The following is an 18,056-nucleotide window of genomic DNA, read 5'->3' on the forward strand; positions in this document are numbered from 1 at the left end:
TACAGATATTTGGCAATATAAAAAAATCTAAAGTTCAACAACAAATTATCATGTACGTGACAATGTAATGCTTAGGATTCTCTCAAAAATATTACCATTATGTACCATGACCAAGTGAGATTTATCTCTGGAATGCAAGGAAGGTTCAACATATAGAAGTTAGTTAATATGATATACCACATTACAGAATGAAAGATTTAAAAAATCACATGCTCATCTCAATAGATGCAGAAAAAGCTTTTGATAAAATTCAACATACTTTCATAATAAAAACTTTCAACAAACTAGGAATTGAGAGAAATTATCTCAACATAAAAAAGGCTATATATGAAAAGCCCATAGCTAACATAATCAAAGGTAAAAATTGAAAGCATACCTCTAAGATCAGGAGCAAGGCAAGGATGCCCACTCTCACAACTTCCATTAAACATAGTATTGGCAGTCCAAGCCAGAGCAGTTAGAAAGAAAAGGCATCTAGATTGGAAAGAAAAAAGTAAAACTGTGTGGCGAGCATTGCCCTCTGAAGAAGGCGCCATTAAGACCCTCATAAGCCTCAGGGCCCGATTGTACTCTCCTTGGTATGCATCCTGGACTTTATGGTATGAACGTAAAAAAGGAGATGGCCTTTGGCCAAATCGCTCTAGGGACCTGCTCAGTTACTGGGAGTCCCTGGTTGTTCCCTAAAGCTAGGAAAAGCAACCCTGGAGGGGAAATTGGTGCCTTTGAGGGAGAAGCCGAGAAGCCAATCAACCAGCTGATGCCGATAAGGCCCTTTGAGGGAGAAGCCGAGAAGCCAATCAACCAGCTGATGCCGATAAGGCGTGACTAAGCCGAGAAGCCAATCAACCAGCTGATGCTGATAAGGCATGACTAAGCAAATTCCCTGCTTTAGGGGTATATATATGGCTATGCTTTGTTATTAAACTTGCCTTGCAACCATCAGTTGCTTGTGCCCTTCTGATCCCATACCTTGGTGCATTCAGTTCCCTACCCCCTCTCGTCGATTGTTGCTGCACTTTGAGGACCCGCCGCGGCTGGCGGCAAAACTGTCCCTGTTTTCAAATGGCATAATCTTATATATATCGAAAACTCTAGACTCCACAAAAAAATGTTAGAACTAATAAAGGAATTCAGGAAAGCTGAGGGATACAAAATTAACAAACAGAAGTCACTTGCATTTCTATACACTAACAACAAACTATCTGAAAAGTATATTATGAAAACAATCCAATTTATAATAGCATCGAAGAGAGTAAACTACTTAGGAATAAGCTTAACTAAGGGAGTAAAAGATTTGTATGCTGAAAAACTATAAAACATTGATAAAAGAAATTAAAGAAGATGCATTCAAATGGAAAGACATCCCATGCTCATGGATTAGAAAACTTAATATTGTCAAAATATCCACATTACCCAAAATGATCTACAGAGATTCAATGCAATCCTTATCAAAATGCCAATGTAAAAGAATTAAAAATTTTAGTAAAAACAATTAAAAAATTAATATGGATTGTAAATCAGTGAATTTAGAACACTCCCTCACACCATACACAAAAATAAACTCAAAATGGCTTAAAGACTTAAATATAAGACATGACACCATAAAACTCCTAGAAGAGAACATCAGCAACATTCTCTAACATAAATTGTAGGAGTGTTTTCTTAGATCAGTCTCCCAAGGCAATAGAGATAAAAGCAAAAGTAAACAAATGGGACCTAATCAAACTTATAAACTTTTGCACAGCAAGGGAAACCATAAACAAAACAAAAAGACAACCTACAGACTGGGAGAAAATATTTGCAAATGATGCAACCGACAAGGCTTAATTTCCAAAATACACAAACAGCTCAACATCAAAAAAACAATCTGATTAAAAACTGGGCAGAAGACCTAAATAGACATTTCTCCAAAGAAGACATACAGATGGGCAACATCCCTAATTATTAGAGAAATGCAAATCAAAACTACAATGAGGTATCACCTCACACCAGTCAGAATGGCCATTGTAAAAAAAGTCTACAAATAATAAATGCTGGAGAGGGTATGGAGAAAAGGGAACCCTCCTACACTGCTGGTGGGAATGTAAATTGGTGCGGTCACTATGAAAAACAGTATGGAGGCTCCTTAAAAAACTAAAAATAGAGGTACCATGTGATCCAGCAATCCCACTCCTGGGCATATATCCAGAGAAAACTCTAATTAGAAAAGATACAGGCATCACAATGTTCATAGCAGCACTATATACAATAGCCAAGACATGGAAGCAACCTAAATGTCCTAGATGCCCACTACTATATATAAAATAGATAAACAACAAGGATTTACTGCATAGCACAGGAAACTACGTTCAATATCTTGTAATAAACTATAATGGAAATGAACTGAAAAATAAAGAATACAGATATATACATTTACATGTATAACTGAGTCACTCTGCTGTACACCTGAAACTAATGCAGTATTGTAAATCAACTATACTTCAATTTAAATAAATAAACAAATAAATAAAAATTAATATGGATCCCAAAGGACCCCAGATATCCAAAATAATATCCAAAATAATCTTGAAAAAGATGAAAGTTGGAGGCATCAAACTTTTTGATTTCAAAATATGTCACAAAGCTAAAGTAATTAAAACAATATAATACTGGCATAAAGACAGACATATAGGTCAATGGAACAGAACAGACTCCAGAAATAAATCCATACATATACAGTAAACAGATTTTTGACAAGAGTGCCAAGAATACAGAATAGGGGAAGAATAGTCTCTTTAAAAAATGGTGTTGGAAAAACTGGATATCCACATGCAAAAGAATGAAGTTGAACCCTTATCTTACACCATACACAAAAATCAACTCAAAATGAATTAAAGACATAAACCTAAGACCTGAAAGTGTAAAACTCTTAAAAGAAAGCACGGGGATTAAAGAAGGTGTGGCCAAGATGGTGGAGTAAGAAGATCCTGAGCTCAACCCCTCCCACTGACACACCAAAATCACAACTATTTACAGAGCAACTATTGATGAGAAAGACCAGAAGATTAGCAGAAAAAGATCTACAACTAAAGATATAAAGAAGGAACCACAAGGCAGGTAGGAGGGGCAGAGATGTGGTACAGTTGAGACCCCATAACCCCAGGTGGGCAACCCACAAATAGGAGGATAATTACAGTTTGCAGAGGTTCTCCCCAGGGAGGTAGGAATCTGAGCCCCACATTGGACTCCCCAGTGTGGAGGTCCTACACCAGGAAGATGAGCTCCCAGAATGTTTGGCTTTGAAGGCCAGTAGGGCTTAAGTTCAGGAGAACCAGAGGGCTGTGGGAAATAGAGACTCCACTCTTAAAAATCTACACAAAATCTCACACATCCAGGACCCAGGGTAGAAGCAATAATTTGAAAGGAGCCTGGGTCAGACACACCTGCTTATCTTCGAGAACCTTCTAGAGAGGCAGGAGTCCCCTGGACCTCACCCTGGGGACACAACTGATGGGAGCCATTCGGGGACACTCGTTCTACCACAAGGACAATGGTGCTGGCAAGTGCCCTTTTGGAGTCCTTCCTCTAGTTCATTAGCACTGGGAACCAGCCCTGCCCATCAGCCTTTTGACATCACTACTGGGATGCCTCAGGCCAAGCAACTGGCCAGGCAGGGAGACAACCTCACCCATCAGCAGGCTGGCTGCCTTAAGAACCCCTGAGCCCACAGCTGCCCCAGGACCCAGCTGTACACACCAGCATACCAGCATTAGCCCTGGGGCCAGCCTCACCCACCAGTGGGCAGGGCCAACCCACCAGCGGGCCAATACACCAACCCTGGGACACGCAAGGCCCTACAGCCAGAGACCCCAGGACCCAGCTCTGCCCACCAGTGGGCCAGAACTAGGCCTAGGACCCAGACTCACCCACCAGTGGGTGGGCACCATCCCCAGGATCCTGTGGGCCCCAGCCTGGCCCACCAATAATTCTAAAATGTACATGGAAGCACAAAAGGTCCAAAATAGCCAAAACAATCTTGAGAAAGAAGAACAAAGCTGGAGGTACCATGCTCTCTGATTTCAGATTATACTACAAAGCTGCAGTAATCAAAGCAATATTGTACTGGCACAAAAACAGACATATAGCTCAATGGACCAGAATAGAGAGGCCAGAAATGAGCCCACACTTATATGGGCAATATGCTATAAACATGTAGGTGAAAAGCCCAGAAGGCTGCTTTTTAAAAAGACGATTCTTACCTCTTCACATATCTCTATTCGCCTGGAGAACAGACGGGGGAACAGAAGAGCTAAAACCTTTCAGCCAGCTCTTGCCTCAGTATCACTAGAGAGTGGGCAAGCAGCCTTCTGGGCTTTTCAGCTACATGTTAATAGCATCCTGTCATTCTCTTCACAGCACTTATCATAGTTTATAATAATATATTTCTATGTCATTATTTACTGTCTGTCTCTGACACTGGTATTTGAATAAAACTCCAAACTCTATTTTTGTCAGCTCTTTAGTTTTGCAAACAGAATCCCCTAGGATCTGTTCCCGACCTACCTTTGCAATTTTGTCACTAGACAGTTCCCCCTCTCCCATACTCTAATTCAGGGGTCAGCAAACTGTCCCCAGGTCAAATCCAGCCTGCTACCTGTTTTAGTAAGTAAATTCGCATTGGAACACAGAAACAAATGTCCATTTGTACATATTTTCTATAGCTTCCTTTGGCCTACAAGAGTAGAGTTGAGTAGTTACAACTGATACTCTGGCCCACAAAGTCTAAAATACTTACTGTACATATTTCACTAAAGTTTGCCAACCCCCGGCTCTAATTCATTCAACAAGCATCTACTGAGTACTTACTAGGTGTTATGCGAGGTGAAATTTCTGAAATTTAAAATATATATGTTACAGGAATTCTACTTTGTTTTTTAATGGATCATACCTTGAGGTTCATGCACCCTATTTTAGAGACCACAGCTATAAACAGTGGGAGCTGTTGAAGGACTAGACCTAAGATTTAAAAATATTGCTTTAACTTTGGCAATATTAGAAGACAGATGGGAATGAGAAGGCCAATTAGGAAACTATTACAATTGTTTAGGTGAATGGCAGTGAGGGCCCAAACCAAGGAAAAAGCAGACTGGGACACAAGCTGGATAGAGTTTAACGTGGTAGCATCTAGAGGACCTGGGGACTGTGTATGACTGGCACCATTCACGATGTTAAGAGTTAGGGGAGGAGGAACCAGCTTGAATGAGAAGAGAAATTCAGCTGTGGATAAAATGAGCTCAAGGTGCACATGGTCCGGAGGTGGGAGTGGGTTTAGCCAAGAGATACAGATTTAGTAGTCATCAGCATAGTTAAAGTCTGAGAATAGATAAGGCTGTCCAGGGTTAGTGGAGGGTATAAGTGAAAAGTTAAGAATAAGAGCAAGTCCAAGGGCACCAATATTTGAGGGACAGGCAAAGAATAGGTTGACCACAAAGAAGACGGAAAAGGAATGGTTAAAGAGACAGAAGAACCAAGATGGGGTGCCGATAAAAGTCAAAGGCAAAGAGAGTTTTAAGAAAAAGGAAGCAGTGGACAATTTCATTAGAGAACGACAATGTCTAAAGAGCTTTGTTTAAACACGAGAGACTCTTGAGCATGGGTATAGTATTTAGAGGATGAAGACAATTAAAAAAGAGACACTGAAAACAGAGAAGTTGAAAAGAATTGATTAAGCACTTTCCTGGGGGAGATGGAGGAGTAAGGATCAAGAACATATGCTTTTTAAAGTCCAAGATAAAAAATAAAATGTCATCATTAAACAATAGCAGACAGAATAAGGAAACAGAACCAAGAAAACAATAAATATATATTACTTTGTTAGGGCTACAATAACAAAGTACCACAGACTGGGTGGCTTAAAAAAACAGAAATTTAGTGTCTTATGTTTCTGGAGGCTAGAAGTTCAAAATCAAGGCATCGACAGGGTTGGCTTCTTCTGAGGGCTGTGACTGAAGGATCTGTTCCAGGCCTCTCTCCTTCATTTGTAGATGACTCCCTTACCCCTGTGTCTTCACACTGTCTTCCCTCCGTACATATTTCTGTGTCCAAACTTCCCCTATTTATAAGGACACTGGTCATATTATATTAGGGCCCACTCTAATGACCTCATATTAATTTGATTATCTCTGTAAAGACCCTATCTCCAAATAAGGTTACATTCCAAGGCTGGGGTTAGGGCTTCAACATATGAATTTGGGGGGCGGGGGCAGAGGGGCACAATTTAACACATAACACATCACAGCCAATATAAGATGTGTGTTGGAGACAATTAGGAAAAAAAACGCTACTTAAAGAAGCAGACATAGGGAATTCCCTGGTGGTCCAGTGGTTAGGATGCAGCGCTTTCACTGCCAGGGCCTGAGTTCAATCCCTGGTTGGGGAACTAAGATCCTGCAAGCCACGTGGCACAGCCAAAAAACAAACAAAAAAACAAGACACAAGCTGACATAAGAATGTATTCACTCCTACCAAACCAATTTCTGAAAAAAAAAAGGCTAATATAGCTATAATTGGGACCTGCACAATTCTACAGTACAATAATGACTATCGATATTCATAGCAATGTGAAGGAAAGATTCTTAGAGGTCTTTATCAATGAGAAGGCTAAGTTCAAAAATATTTTAGTGTTAAATGCATTTACTATACATGAATCCTTTAAAAATTGGAAATCCATGGTAGCTCCTGTATTATTATTTTTCTTAACAGCTTCATTGAGACATAAATCACATACAATACAATTCACACATTTAAAGTGTACAATTCAATGGTTTTTAGTATATTCACAGATGTGTACAACCATCACCACAATTTTATTTTTGTTTTTTATTCCTGTTTTTGTTTTTTTTAACATCTTTATTGGAGTATAATCACTTTACAATGTTGTTAGTTCCTGCTGTACAACAAAGTGAGTCAGCTATACATATACATATATCCCCATATCCCCTCCCTCTTGCATCTCCCTCCCACCCTCTCTATCCCACTCCTCTATAGCTCCTGTATTATTTGGATTCAAATGACAGAAAATCCGAAACAAGTGGCGTAAACAAGAAGATTTTCCCTTAAACAAAAGCCTAGACAGACCCCCCTCTCCCCGCCACAGGGATGGTGCCAAGGTATCAGGGACCCAGGCTCCTTTTATCTTATGGCTCCACCACCCTGAACATACAGTATCTACCTTCAGAGTTCAAGATGGCTGTTTGAATAAATGAACATTCATATCAGTGCTGATGGGAACAAGTATTATCGTGTGGAAAAAAAGATACAGATCTAACATCAATATGATAAGTTAAAAACCCCAAAGTCCTAAATATGAATTGGAAGTATCAGTATAAGACTTTTATCTTAAAAGAAAAAAAAAAAGTATTTCTTAGCTCTGTCCACTGAACCTAATAACTAGATTGTGGGCCCATTCCTGACTTTAAAAAAAAAACCCAAACTAAAAACAGCTAGGGCCCCTTGAAGAAATACTTAATTCCAGGTCTGTGACACGAAATGTACAAGATGAACCTAGTACATCTTTTCACTCCAGAGATCTAGGAATCTAAGATGACTACAATCACGGTAGTCACCAAGTTGAAGAGAATCCAATTAACCAAAGCTAAGAGTATAAATATTAATAAGATATTAACTGTAATGAATTGAAATATGTATATGTTATATGAAATATACTTGGAAGGTATACAAATATATTAAATATTTATAATGATACTTTAAAAAAACAACACCTCACTCATCATCTTCGGAGGGTACTAAAGAATCAACTTGATTTGAAACCCGGGTCATATAAGAGAAGAATCAAGCATTTATCCACATGAATGATGATAGGGAAGTTTCTCTTCACAGAGTATCCCAGCTACTAAATGAACAAATGATAGTATTACAGTGTTACAGTCTTGCAAACCTTAATTAATTAACGGATCTTGGCAATTGTGATGGTTAATTTTATGTGCCAACTTGGTTAGGCTCTAGAACCCAGCTATTGAGTTAAACACTAATCTAGGTGTTGCTGTGAAGGTATTTTGTAGATGTGGGGAACACCTACAGCCAGTTGATTCTAAGTAGAGGAGATTACCCTCAAAAATCTAGGTGGACCTTGTCTAACCAGTTGAATGGCTTTAAAACAAAACTGAGTTTTCCCTGAGGAAGGAAATTCTACCTCAAAACTGCAATATGAATTTCTGCCTGAGAGTTTCCAGCCAGCCTGCCCCATAATCCCATAAACCAAAATCCCTCTCTCTCTCTCTCTCTCTCTCTCTATATATATATATATACACACATATATATGTGTGTGTGTGTGTGTGTGTATATTTCCGGACAGATACAGCAATGTTTATCAAAGGCAGCTCTTGCCAAAACAAACATGACGCTGACCAAGACTTTAGATCTAACCACCAATTTAGAAAAAAAATACAGAGCACAAAGGAACATATTAAATGGCACCGCAAGGATGCAATCGGCAATAACAGATTGTGGAGTTTCGACTTGTGACAAATAATCTTGTTCTTTCAACCAATAAATTGTTATAAATAAATAGAGAGATGGGAGGGACAATATATAGATGAACAGAGACCAGACATAGCAAACAGTTGCAATGTATGGACTTCATTTGGATAAACTGTGAAAAAAAAAAAAAAAAAAAAGATACTTTATGAGACCGTCATGGAAATCTGAGCACTGACTGGATCTTTGGTAACATTAGGGGATTACAGTTAATGTTTTAAGGTGTAATAGTGGGTTTTGTTTTGAAAAGAGTGGTTTGCGTTTTTAAAAGAATTCATATCTTTAGAGAGACGTACTGAAATATTTACGGATAAAACGATAAAATGTTTGCGATTTGCTTCAATACAACGGGTGTGAGAGGGCGACGGTGGTGGTGAGAGTAGAGATGAAAGAAGGTCAGCCGTGAGTTGCTAACTGTCACAGCTCAGGGGCTGGGACACTGGATTTTATTATCCATCACCTTCTACCTTTGGATACGCTGGGCACTCTCCACGGTTAAAAAAATACCAAACTGAGCTCCAGCTTACAGAGAGAAGGAAGGGAAGAGAGAGAGGCATTCTCCGTCTCTTCAAAGTCACTTCTGGGAAGTCATACACACAATTCTGCTTACATCCCATTGGTCAGAACGTAGTCACGTGGCCACAGCGAGCTGTAAAAGGAAGTGATAAAATATCTTACATTCTGGGCATCCTGTACCCAGCTGAAAAATCAAGGGTCCTTTTACTAGAAGGACGAAGGAACAGGCGATGTGAGAAAACTTTAGCAGTCCTGCCACACTGGCTAAGGCAAAATATCTATTTAAACATGTGAACACGTCTTTCCCTCCCTCCATGTCTGATAACATAATACAGGACCTATTTAATAATGGTCCGGCAGAATTTGAGCAAAAGGTATCAGAGTATGACAGATTTGGGGTCACTAGGTCACAACTCTTTAAAAACAGACAATAAGTCGTTGCTCTTCTAAAACATAAAATCAACATGAAAACTTATCAGTTAACTACAGGTCAAATACTACTACAATAACCCACATTGTAACCATACTCTCTGTTATAATAGAGAATTTTTCCAAGCCCAATAGAAAAATTTGAATAATCAATACAGTAGAATCTATATTGATGTAAATAGTGACAAAGCCACAACATTCCCCTCCATTAATGTGGGCCACACACTCTTCCAGGGACCCTGTCACATGATAAATTCATCCATCCATCAGACCTTTCTGAGCACTTAATATATGTAAGTAGATTTAAAGAATGATCTACTAAGTGTTCCTCTAGACTCTGCCTGCATGTACTACTGCCTCTTTCAATGATGCAACATCAACAACCCAGCTCATTAAGGATCACATGATACAACCACTTAATACAGCACCTGGAACAGAGAAGGCATCAAAAAGCTTTAGCTTTTACTGGATTATTCTTTTAAGATCATCACTACTCAGCATTTTAAACATACTGCTTTTTTTAAAAATTAAGAATGTATTATATTTTATTTATTGATTAACTGGCCACAACACGCAGGATCTTAGTCCCCCAATCAGGGATTGAACCCGTGCCCCGTGCTTTGGAAGCTCAGAGTCTTAACCACTGGACTGCCAGGGAAGTCCCTTAAGCATATTGCTTTTTTTTTTTTTTTTTTTTTTTTTTTTTTTTGTGGTACGCGGGCCTCTCACTGTCGTGGCCTCTCCCCTTGCGGAGCACAGGCTCCGGATGCGCAGGCTCAGCGGCCATGGCTCACGGGCCCAGCTGCTCCGCGGCATGTGGGATCTTCCCGGACCGGGGCATGAACTTGCGTCCCCTGCATCGGCAGGCGGACTCTCAACCACTGCGCCACCAGGGAAGCCCAAGCATATTGCTTTTAAAAGCAGAATCCTTAACCAAAATGTTTTAAATGTAATAAAAGGTGGCTTCAACAGAAATCTGGTTAGATCTATCTTTATTTTTGAAAGTACTAAGAAGGTAAGAGGTACCTGTTAACAGAGACTGAACACACTGAAGTAACACTAGCATGTTAATGAAAAGTTGCTGAGGTTAATATAGGAATTTTCATTAACAACCTATAGTATCAAGAAAATCTTTAATTTCTTAGTGTTGGATAATAAAATTGTTCAATGAAATGAAAAACAACTATTTAAAACCTCTATTTTTAAAAACAGCCTCGGTTGGGAATTCCCTGGCAGTCTAGTGGTTAGGACTCTGGCCTCTCACTGCCTGAGGGCCTGGGTTGAATTCCTGGCTGGGGAAGATCCCACAAGCCGAAGAATGCTGCTTAAGTAACTAAACAAACAGATATATAAAAAAATAAAAACAGCCTCTGTCATTGCCATAAAAATTCATTCTTATGGAAGAATTCCTGGATTAGAATTGTCCATACTCCCACATCCACAAGCCAAAATCTAAAGATGAGGAAGGAGATAAGTGAAAGTCATTGGAAATTTGGTAGGGTAAGCATAGGTTTTCAGTCAGGTCTATACATCTGTATAAAAAGAATATCTTACTGCTGTCTGAATTGCAATTCTTACTGGAAAATTAAGTACTGGTTCAACAGAAATCACTGATTTACAGACCAGTAAGAGACCTAATCTTCTAATTTTTGAATTAAACAACTGAGGTTTGGGAGGGTTAAATGCTTTACTTCTAATGTGTATATAACAAGGAACAAAAAAAATAACTATTAATTTTATCAAATTCTCGCTCTTTTTTTTTTTTAGGAGGGAGAAGAGATGGACAAGGGAAAGCAATTTTAAAAGTATTAAGATTAAGCGCTAGCAAAATTAAAAATAAGAAGCATGCAAAATACTAGGGAAAGGAACTGCTAAAACTGTATGCAAAGTTCTTATCTGGACACAAGTATTTCCCATTTTCCAAAATTCATAAGCAGTTAATTAGCTCATTTGTGTTTAAATATTCAACTCACTGGAAGAGTTACTTAAGCATTCCCTAAGTTAAGAACACACTAGCCTGTGATTTAAGAAATGAAGAAATAGGGACTTCCCTGGTGGTGCAGTGGTTAAGAATCCGCCTGCCAATGCAGGGTACATGGGTTCGATCCCCGGTCTGGGAAGATCCCACATGCCACGTAGCAACTAAGCCCGTGCGCCACAACTACTGAGCCCGCGTGCCACAACTACTGAAGCCCGCGCACCTAGAGCCCGTGCTCCGCAACATGAGAAGCCACTGCAATGAGAAGCCCGCGCACCACAACGAAGAGTAGCCACCACTCGCCACAACTAGAGAAAGCCCGCGCACAGCAACGAAGACCCAAAGCAGCCAAATATAAATAAACTAACAAAAAAAAAAAAAAAAAGAAAGAAAGAAAGAAGCAACAGCTTCTACAATATATCCATGCCCACCTATACACCCTAAAGCCCGCTGTTCCTTCCCCATGCCCGTCACCCAATCCTGGATGGAGAAAACCCACTTATTTTCTTGTTAACCTTTCTGTGCCTCAGTCTCCCCACCTAGGGAATAATAATCTCTGCCTTACAGAGTTATTGTGAAGTGTAAAGGGAATTTAAGAAAAGCACCCAGCTAAACGCCCAGTACACTGCTCTAATTCTCCAACAAGAATCTTCAGTTCAGACCACAGTAAGGTATTTTATACGTAGAAACAAACGACAGCTGCTATTATTATCATAATCATCAGGACTGTTATTGTTATAGGACAAGAGTCAACTAATACCTGGGGTCCAGGAGGTACTGGTTGACTCAGTGCTTCTTCTTTCCCTGTCAGGGTCAATATGCAGCCCTCGATCTCTCCTGCTCTTATTCATACTGTCCCATTCTTGCCTTACAGTTTCCATTCCTTCCTCTCCTTGAATAATATAAAATTGTTTTCCAAGATGTCTATTATTTTTAGTTTTCCCATTTGCTGCATTCACCAAGTCTCCTTCCTTGTGGTTCCATTTCCTTGTATGATTTGTAATCTTTGACTGTGAGCTCATCTTTAGAGAGATTGCTATCTACAGGAGTCCAGTGTTCCCTGAGTTGTGGAGACTGTGCTATATACATTTCTCTGTATGCTTCCCATTGGTCTCTGCCTGGCCCTGGGTTTCAGAGGTATCAGCCCAGTTAATATGCCAATTTCTTAGACTGTGGTCCCTGAGTCATATAGCAATGTGAATTCAGACCTCAGACTTGAGCTGGTGCAGGGTATGATGTTCTAATGTCTAGCAGCTGACTCTTTCCTAACATAGTTCAAGTGGATGGCAAGCTTCCTTACAGCCTCCCCAGGCCAATGAGGGGCATTTTTCTAGTTATCATCTCTGTGTCAAGGTACTCGTGGCAGGTTGTATTTTCCAAAGAAGGATGCACTAATACATATCATCTCTGCAAGGTCTTCCTTCAATGTGACGTTGACACTCCTCCATCAAGAGGTGAGGTCTGTGTTCCTTTCTCTGAAACTAACTTCCTTAGTCACGAAAATGCAGTAGAATTGACACTGTGATGTTCAAGGCTAGGTCATAAAAGATGATACGATTTCCACTAGCTAGCTCCCTCAGGACACTCACCTTTGAAACCCGGCCACCATTTTGTGAGGAAGCTAAGTGATAGGAATAGGCCACCATCTGACATCCACAGCTAAGGTTCCATCTGACATCCACAGCTAAGGTCTCAGTCCACAGCCAGGATCAGCCACCAGACATAGGAGTGAGTGAGCCTGCAGGTGATTCCAGCCCCAAGCCTTCAAAGCTTCCATCTGAGGCCCCAGACATGGTGAAGCAGAGCCAAGCTGTCCCTGCTGTTCACTGTCCAAATTCCTGCACTGTCCCACAGAATCCAGGAGCATAATAAAGGGTTGTTTTGCACCACTAAGTTGTGGAGAAGTTTGTGATGCATCCATGGTAACTGGAACAGTACTCCTTTGTGACTCCCAGCTCTCAGCAGATGCTCAACGCTGCCTTCCTGTGTGAGCATTCCCTCATTTCTGCCACCTGGGGGTTTCCTCCTCTTGGTTCCTAGCTCAGCCACATGGCCATAAACTATCTTAATATACTTTACCCTGCATTTGAAATATATGGAAGCAGTATGGAGTTTCTGCATGTCGGCTTCCTCTGCCACACTGACCAGAAGTTCCCAGAATAGCTTTTCAAACGATGACATAAAGAACTGAAGAATTTAATTTCTTTTGTATGTAAAGATACTTAAAAATCAATAGGAAAGTGGACCCCAAGATAGTGTGTTTATTAAAGAACAGGTAACTAACTCATTACAGAAAAAAATGGTCAATAAAAGTTTGCCCTCACTAATACTCAAAAAAAAAGAAAAAGAATATAATGAGCTACAACTTTTGCCCTGAAAATAGCAAACAATTTTTTCTCTACTACTAGACAGTGTACGATGGGGTTCAAGGAAACAGGTATTCTCATAAGGTTTCAGTGGAAGTATTAGTATATTTCCAGAGAGCAATCTAGCAATACATAAGTCCCTATAATTTTATATACTTTTGACCCAGCAATTCCACTTCCAGGAGTTTATCCTAAAGGAACAATCAATGATACACCCAAATATTTACCTTTAAGGATGTCAAATCCTACATTTTTTAAAATAGAAAAGCAAAAAGGCTGAAAATAGCCCAACATCAAAGAGCAGATGGTAAGATTATCTTTATTTTTAGCTTTGATTAAACCAAAATAATCATCAAGTGAACATAAAGAAAGGCAAGTTGTAGATTCATTGAGAAAGCTAGTTATTTATATATTTGCAATGCCAGCCATTGTGCTAGGAGGTGAAATTAAAAAATGATTATGATGCAAAAGCATACAGTCTACTGGGGGAACAAAGTAACCAAACAATTACACTTCACTACGATACATATTGATGATAAATCTGTGTTTAGATCTTGTGGGACAACAGGGCCCTTGCTGACCTATCCAGACTGGGGAAGAAGGAGAGTTTTGCTGTTGTTTATGAGCAAGGGTTGTTCAAGCCAAGTCCCACGGGTTTTGATAAACAGAAATGGACTGTGGCAGAGAAGACTGGATGCCCCAAATTCTTGTTCCTCCGGAGGATACAGTTGTTCCTAGAAAGTGGTTACCTCCTTGCGGTTGGAATGGGAGTGAGTGCAACGTGTGACACTTTGTGCAAGAAACTTCAGAAGCAGCTCTGCTTTTTTTTTTTTTTTTTTTCTTTTTTTGAGGTCACACGGCTTGTGGGATTTTAGTTCCCCGACCAGGGACTGAACCCAGGCCCTACGACAGTGAGAGTCAGGATGCTAACCACTGGACCGCCAGGGAATTCCCCCAGGCCTGCTGTCTCCATACTTCCTCCTTCCCATCCTGCTGGCCGCAGTTAGCCGATAGTGAGGCTAATAAATGGCAGAGCCGGGTCCTACTACCAATGGGAAGCAAGCTGCCTGCTGACCAGGAACACCTGCTTTGGAACTGTTATGTGAGCAAGAACTAAAGTTCTGTATCCTAAATCACTAAAATGTTGGGGGCTGTTTGTTGTTATAGCTATCAATACCCTAATACATGCAATGTTTTAGTCCCAAGGGTGAATGAATATATTAGCTCACTTACGCAAATATATTCACTAAGCATATACTATCTGCAAGTCTATGTGCCATGTGCACGATAAATACAAAGGCGAACTAGAGATTCTGCCTCCACAGATTTTCCAGTCCAAAAGGAAAAACCATAGCCACTCATACAACTATAGTATAAGGCAAAGTGTCACATTACAGCCTTAAGGGAGCTAGATGGACAGATATACAGTATCTCGCATCTGAGGAGTTCAAAGGAGGGAGATATAACTTTCACAAGGTGGTTCAAAGACGACTTGGAAGAAACTAGAAAATGACATTTAGATAGAAATGTGGGTAGGGGCCCTGCCGAAAAAGGTAAAGATGTGAAAGTTGCCCTGGAGAGTGGAGAAGGGGTTCAGCACTGGGGCAGGATCACAGACACATCTGAACGCCGGCCAAAGTGGCTTGTACTTTCTTTTTTAGCGATGAGAAGGCATGAGGGTTTTCGAACAGAGGTGTGGCATATTCACATCCATGCTTTAGGAAGATTTAGATGGCAGAGACTGGAGCCAGGTTAAGAGACTACATATAATAGTTCAGAGTGCTTAAATTAGAGTAGTGGAGAGAATTTGACAACACTGACAATTGACTGAATATTGGAGGTTCAGGAAAGAAAAAAAAGAGTCAAAGATGACTGAGGCTGTGAACTAGGATGACCAAAAGAATTATGGAACCATGAATTAAATTCAGAGAAAGTGCGAGTCTGGGGGCGGAGGGCAACGAGCAGCTCAGTTTTAGATAAAATTAGTCTAGGACATTCAGGTGGAGATATATAACCTGGATCTAAGCTATAGGAATATTGAAGACTATAGGTTTGGTTGGGAGATGAAGCTTTTAAGAGTTATCGATTTACTGGTGAGAATTAAGGCCAGAGATTGGATAAAGTTGGCAAAGGAGATTTTCCAGGGAGAAGAAAACCAGAATCCCTTAAAATATATGCAAGCCAGGAAGATAAAGAAAAGGCAGAAAAGTGACTGGAAAGGCAAATGTTACAGAGGAACCAGAATCGTAGGAAGAACTGGACCATGTCCAATTCTACAGGACTTAGTAGAGAAAGAAACTACATATTAATAGTACTGTAACACCAAGCGCACGATCTCATTTAATCCTCAAACAACCCAATGAAACACAATGCCCAGTCAATTACTGACCAGGAATTCAGATCCGACGAAGAACATAAGCACTGCAATTAAATGAACCAGGATTCTCATCTTGGCTCTGCACTTCAATAGCTGCATAACCATGGGGTCATGAAGAAAATAATGGTGCCTCTGGCTCTCATAGGGTTAGTGAGGATTAAATTTTAAAATGCATGCAGGATTTTGTGGCTTTGAACATTACCACAAAAATTTAAAATGCTACTTTTGAAGTTTAATAAATAAATAAATAAATAAATAAAATGCAGGGGCTTCCCTGGTGGTACTATGGTTAAGAATCCACCTGCCAATGCAGGGGACACAGGTTTGAGCCCTGGTCCAGGAAGATCCCACATGCTGCGGAGCAACTAAGCCCGTGCACCACAACTACTGAGCCTGCGCTCTAGAGCCTGCAAGCACAACTACCGAGCACGCGAGCCACAACTACTGAAGCCCACGCACCTAGAGCCTGTGCTCCACAACAAGAGAAGCCACCATCATGAGAAGCCCACGCACTGCAACGAAGAGTAGCCCCCGCTCGCGGCAACTAGAGAAAGCCTGTGCGCAGCAACAAAGACACAACACAGACAAAAATAAATAAATAAAATTATAAAAGAAAAAATAAAAGTAAAATGCATGCAAAGTGTTCAGCACAGTGATGGGCATGTAATAAACACTCAATTAGTGGGAGATATTGATTTGTTTTTAGACGATAATAAACAGGTTTTCTTCACCACAGCCTGTTCATGGACATGTTAATCAGTAAAGACTTTTTGGAAGGCAAGATCCCACCAAAATTTTTTAATGTACATACATCTGACCCAGCAATTCTGCTTCAAGGAATTCACTTTACAGAATAGTTCCCATGTGTAAGAATGTTCATTGTTGCATTGTTTGTAATAAGGAAAAATTGGAACCGATCTTCAGGAGAAATGGTTACATAAATTATGATACATCTATACCATATAATCATACATCTATGTGACACATGTATGAAATATTCAATGAAGACATAAGTAAACTGCTGTGAAAGGTATTCTCCACATCTTAAGTGAAAAAAGCAATTTCTCAAAAGGATTCATATATGATTCCTCTGATGACCAAAAACAAATGAAAAGAGAATAAATACTAAATTAACTGTAAGAAGTGTTAGAAAGTAAAGTAAGGACTAGAAACTAAAGAGGGCTTTCACCTCTTAAGTCTATATACTCCTGCACCCGAGCCGCCCACAGCCTCCGTCAGGTCCTCAGCCCGGCCTCCCCGCCAACCCCCCTCCAAGACCATCACAAGGATCCTTGGGGCGACCCGTGTGCGTCACTGGAATAGATGCCCTTCTTGGGAAGGGGCCGAGCCAGCTGACCTCAGGGACCCACCTCCCTTTCAGGCCTGACCCGGCCACACCCCGTCCCCTCCACCCCCGGTCCGTCGCTGGCCGGGGTTCCCCGGGACCGGTCGCACTCACTGTCCCCGCAGCTCCGCCGTGGAGGGGAGGGGCTTCTTCTCCGGCCTGGCCCGCGGCGGCGGCGCCCAGGTCTGGGGCGGGGGCAGCGGGCAGCGCGGGAGCCATTGGCGGCCCGTAGCTGAGCCGCACCCCCGGCTCAGACCTGCAGAGCCGCTGGGCTGACTGCTGCGGCGGCGGGGCGGGGCGGGCGGCCAAACGCTCGCTCGGGCGCCGCTCTCAGGACGATCATGCTCGGCGGCCGGCAGCCCGACGACGCTCGGGAGCGCGGCGCGCGCCCCGCCCCGCCCCGCCTGGCGAGAAGCTGCTGAGGCCGCCGCCCCGCCCGCCCGGTGCGCGCCCGTTGCTAGGCGCCCGGAGCTTCCGGGACGCCTTCCGGGCGGTCACCCGGCGCCGTCC

General features: G+C 41.3%; 1 protein-coding gene across 14 annotated transcripts in view; it reads right to left on the minus strand.

Moving 5' to 3' along the window:
• C17H8orf89 (chromosome 17 C8orf89 homolog) overlaps nucleotides 1-17,820 on the minus strand; it is a 160,310-nt gene extending 142,490 nt beyond the window's left edge. For 10 of the 14 annotated variants that reach the window (XM_067017502.1, XM_067017498.1, XM_067017499.1 and 7 more), the window contains exons 1-3: nucleotides 17,661-17,820; nucleotides 9,063-9,184; nucleotides 377-474 (exon numbers count right to left, since the gene is read on the minus strand). The gene's annotated coding sequence lies outside the window, so the exon portion shown is untranslated. The other 4 variants (XM_067017503.1, XM_067017501.1, XM_067017500.1 and 1 more) reach the window with 4 other exon arrangements.
• Between the last annotated feature and the right edge of the window lie 236 nt (nucleotides 17,821-18,056).

This window comes from Kogia breviceps, chromosome 17 (assembly GCF_026419965.1).
Source record: "Kogia breviceps isolate mKogBre1 chromosome 17, mKogBre1 haplotype 1, whole genome shotgun sequence".
Classification (NCBI taxonomy): Eukaryota; Metazoa; Chordata; class Mammalia; order Artiodactyla; family Physeteridae; genus Kogia; species Kogia breviceps.